The sequence below is a fragment of the Silene latifolia genome, chromosome Y, assembly GCF_048544455.1.
Source record: "Silene latifolia isolate original U9 population chromosome Y, ASM4854445v1, whole genome shotgun sequence".
NCBI lineage: Eukaryota > Viridiplantae > Streptophyta > Magnoliopsida > Caryophyllales > Caryophyllaceae > Silene > Silene latifolia.
The window spans coordinates 254433666-254438779 of NC_133538.1; the positions used below are offsets into that span (position 1 = coordinate 254433666).

Genomic DNA, 5114 nt, shown 5'->3' on the forward strand with positions numbered 1-5114 from the left:
TTTTAGGCTAGGGTTTGGTTGTTGTTGTTGTTGCTGTTGATTGAACCACTAGTAAGGGCACAATTGAGATCTGGGTTGGCTGGGTTGTGGGAGGTGAGTCGACTGTCGTGGTGGTTGACAGGCTAGTCGTGTACCTACCAAAAATAACCAACTGGCACTAACTAATATAGCTAGGGAAGTCGGGTCGATCTCCACAAGAAGGCAAGATATCTTTTAAGGTCCGTCTATTTGGTCACAAAAAGGGGGGTTTAAATTTTGGTTTATAAACTAATAAAGGCTTAAAGGAATGAGCAGTAAAGAAAGAGCAATAAAAGATAGAAAATATAATAGAGATGATCAAATGAGAGAGAACATGTCAGGATTTCGGTTCACCATGGTAGTCCAGCGACTCAACTGCAAATAGCTTAGATAATCTACTGTGAGACGGATACAGGAAAGGTCCTTCCGGTCAACTTTCTATCCTATGTTTCCATTAACTTAACTTCCGTCCTCGTCAGGGTAGTCTACTGTTCATAGCAGGTCTATTTAGTCCAATCTTCCGATCCAGGAGTAAATTTAACCAGATTAAAGGTAACTTAGAAGCGTGCACTCAACTAAGTCAGTATTATAATTAAATTGCCATGGGTACAGATTCTCACAAGTAAACAATCTAGTCTATTCGCTACATCGTCACAATCCTACCTTGGATTTCCTAATCCCAACATGAAAGAATTTAGCTACTCGTATTACTAATGTTGTCAATAATAACAATAATGAATAAACTAATTGAAGGCATGATGAAATAATAACAATAATAATGCATAAACTAAATTAGGGCAGAATAATTAAGACAATAAAACAAGGATTAAAGCAAGGAAATAATGAGATTAAGATTAAAAGGAGAAGAGAGATTACAATCTCAAGCGATTCCGGCGTAAAGATCAAATCCACTAAGCAAAAGATTAAGGAAAAGAGAGTTTACAGTAGAAAGTGTAAAAGAGAGATTAAGAGTTTCAAAGATGAATAATGTGTAAGTAGCGTAGAAAACAGCGTACCTAATAACCTAATTATTGAATTCTTAAAAAGGAAAACTAAGTCCATCACGAAATAACATAACACGGGTTAATTAAGCCCGTCTAAAATCAAAAACCCCTCGATCGAGCGATATAAAACCACTCGATCGAGGTCTTCAGCAGCTAATCCTCTCGATCGAGTAAAAAGATCACTCGATCGAGGAAACCCACTAAACAACATTTCGATCGAGCACAACAAAGCACTCGATCGACCTCTTCAACTTCCCAAACCACTCGATCGAGGTAGAATGCTTCTCGATCGAGTGTTCTTCCTCTAAGTCAGCTTCAAAATCGTCTTTGACTGCTCCGTTGACCACCCTTTACACATCCCAATGCATAACTCTCACTCTAACATTCCCGTCTCTTCAAAATGCATGCAAAACAGGACGAAAAGAGTACGGTTTCACCACTTTCAGGTTCATTTCTGCAATCACTACTAGAAAATAAGGCTAAGAGACCATTGGAAATTGGCCTAAGAAACCAACATTGAGATGGTTTCAAGGTCAAAGGTCTCTTAGGGTAAGTAACCATCTAAATACAAATGGTTTCTTTGAAAAAAGTTAGAAATCAATGATGATAGTTAGATGGTTTCTTAAATATCAGGAAAAGAAACCACTAGAGTGGGAAAAATGGTTTCTTAGCTAAAGATAAGAGACCATTTCTCACAATCAGATGGTTTCTTTGCTTCTTCCAATGAAACCGACTGACATTGAAATATGGTCTCTTTGATTTTTTTTTTCTTTTTTTTTGTTCTCTCATACCATTCACAATTTCTTGGACAAGTATAAAGACATAAACGATACAAACTTTATACTGCATACACAGTATCTCATCAAAAATACATAATAACATTACAAAATTTATGACATTATCACTTTGATAGTTACAATATATTTTGAAATACAGTGTATTTGCACAAAGTATCCCAAATATTAAAGGTATTTTCAAGAACTTACAAATTCGATATAAAGAAATCCCAACTCATTATTCTACACTATATACCTCCTCATCTACTTCTGTTGAGTACATTGGCTGAGCCTTATTAACTAATCTTGGACCCAAATATCCTAAACATCAATTTATCTGCATGGAAAATAAAATCCAGTCATACAAATAACTAGAAATCAAAAATCATTTGAAGGTACCTTAAATAATCAGAACTCATCAAATAATGCAGCTGCATAAAATGAACATTAATCACGCACTTAACATTACATATGTACTCTCATTCAAAAGATATTCACTCTTACCTTAACAATATATTCGAGCAGACATTATTGTGACACAACAAAAGCAAGTTGGAGAGCAACTGCAGCTAAGGAAAAAGAGAATCGGGTAAGTCACTAACCAAAGAAATTCAAGAAACAAATATGCATTTCAATTTCCACCCGAAGTTTCTTAGTAGGAGGAAAAAACATTCTATATGTTTAATTGGGGGAAGAGATGTTATAATCGAGAAAGATGTTGTATTGTATAATACTGCGTACTCATTTAGAGCTGTCAAATGAAAACCAACAATACTACCTCCATTGATTCAAATATTTACATCGGACTAAGGTCCAGAAGATTGAAGATATGCGAGAGACAGTTCAAAGTGACAAAAGGACGTGAATGTATCAAAATCATAGAATTACCTTAACTGAATGAGGAAATCGATTGATCAATCGTCCTGCATAAAACATTAGCAGTTGAACGTCACCAGTAATTGCCATATAAAAATTGTAGCATACCTAAGAAATACATTAAAAATTATAATATACCTGGTTGCTGTAGAACAGTGGTTAAGATGAGGCGAGGGATAACGGCGATTGACGAAGAGGAGATGTAGACTTAATTATTTGATTCTTTGAAGTATTTGACCTGGAATCTCCAAAATTTACTATGCCATTGAGCCATTCTCTTGTCTCCTGCAATAAGATGGTGCAAGATTGGAGTTGAACGAAAACAAAGGTATCAATCACATGCATGAACTCTATAATATGAATAATCATATTGTACAAATCATGAAGATGTAAACGAGAATACTATAATATGGATAATCACATCTTCACACAAAGCCAACAAACCACAGAGCACTCTGAAAGAACATATTGTTCGTTTATCACACTTCATATTAAGCCTTCTTTAGTCATCCAACAGTACTTTATCACTTCTATGTTCTAATCCATGAATCGAATAACCCAAAGACCGTCTTAAAATCCAGAAGATATGTGACAAACATAGTAAGAGTCGATTACATATGAGGCCATAATGTGACCTACTGCTCATTGTTGTACAATTACATATGAGGCCATAATGAGTCGATTATGCGCATACTCGTGTTCCATGCAACAAAACACACATCCCATCCTAATTTAAAAAGATACCATATACGGAGTATGTAAAATAAAGAGTACTCGTTTTTACAATCACTTGAAGCAAGTAATATTTTCTGCAGGAAATACAAAAATGATGACAATATTTTCTTAAAAAATTGCATAAAAAAATCAAACACTCATTGATCAACTTCAGTTCGATCTTCTTCCGCCTCTGCTTCCTTGCGTTTGAGAAAAAAATGTAATCCACATTTTCCTAACCTAAAAAAACATAATAATCATTTGAACTAAAAAAACAATACTAATGTTTGGCAAATAAAGAAGTTCGAGAACATTTATAAAGAATAGATGATACCAACTAGCTCACAACATAAAATGTAATAAGAAATGAGATAATTTCAGCGGAGTCATCTTTAAAGCAAGGTATTTGTTCAAAACCTTGTGTTAATGGTAGGATTAAACAGGCCAAGCAAACCATAACGTATTGAATAGCCTAATCCAACAACCTATTTGGATCTGAACAACGTAAATGTAATCGGAACACGGATTGGTTAATCACTTAATTGTATATTGTACATGGTAAACGGGTACATAGTAATCATTAGTTTAGAATGGTAGCTTCTTTACTTGAAGGAACAATATTCTGGTTACTGATAAATGATTTACTCTGTAGTTTCCAACTCGAGGGCTAATTTTCAGGACCTTTTAAATCGGGAACTTCATAAATCTCTCAATTTAACATCATTCATATCTAAGAACATCATATAAACACAACAACACATTACCGTAATCTTTTCTCATACAAAATCCCCAATTATATATGAACCCTAATTCCAAAAGACACTAGCTTACTTTAGAATTTTTTTGTAACGGTTTTACCCATATCAGTCAAAGGATATAAAATGTAACCAACAATGATAATTTCATATACAATTAGTTCAAATAGGATAAGAGAAACAAAATACCTCTTATGCCAGAGATTTCACCGGCGGAGAGCTGCGGCGTTGTCGTAGCAGGGCCTTGGTGCTGAGAGATTGTGACAAGGTTTAGATCTAAAGTGATGAAAGTAAGATGAGAATTCTGGGTATAATTTCTGGAGTTCTAATTTATGGAGTTCTATTTTGTTTTACACAATTATTCTGGGTACATATTTTTTTTTTCCTAAATAGAGTGGTTGAGATATTTACTTTGAGAGGGCAAGTGACTACAATATATGCTGGAAGTTTTTTTAATTCTTATTTTAATATAAGAAACCATTTTTGCACTATAATGGTTTCTTTGTTATTTGAAAGAGATCATTTTTCTTTATTGAATGGTTTCTTTGACCAAAGAAACCATATAAATACTTAGATGGTTACTTATTGATGATGCTTTTGCCCCATATTGTTGTAGTGAATTCAGACAAAACAAACCAAAGTAGCCAATTCGGGGCATATTGCAATACAAAACGGTATAAAAATGCATAGAAATACTTGGAAAATAAGGCTAAAACGGCTATATAAAATGCACGTATCAAATATTCCCAAACCGAACCTTTACCCGTCCTCGAGTAAACTAAATGCAAACTAATATAACGGAAATGAAAACTCATAGCTAGCTATAACTTGTCTACTTGAACCAATTTAATGCAATCGAAAATTAACAGTCATAGCTACAACAGTCAATACGCAAACGAGTTGTATGATGTCCATAAATAGAGCTGACCTATCGACCTTGTAAGACCAACAAAATCGGACTCTCACGTGGT

General features: G+C 34.4%; 1 long non-coding RNA gene across 3 annotated transcripts; it reads right to left on the reverse strand.

The window, feature by feature from the left end:
- Nucleotides 1–1881: 1881 nt before the first annotated feature.
- LOC141633852 (uncharacterized) lies at nt 1882–4755 on the reverse strand. 3 transcript variants are annotated; one of them, XR_012538608.1, is made up of 6 exons: nt 4333–4755; nt 3559–3628; nt 2813–2959; nt 2687–2721; nt 2303–2367; nt 1882–2135 (listed from the first exon to the last, which is right to left on the reverse strand). It is a non-coding gene; the product is annotated as an uncharacterized LOC141633852 (long non-coding RNA). The 3 variants fall into 3 exon arrangements; XR_012538607.1 differs by having other exon boundaries at nt 3545–3628; XR_012538606.1 differs by lacking the exon at nt 3559–3628.
- Nucleotides 4756–5114: the final 359 nt, after the last annotated feature.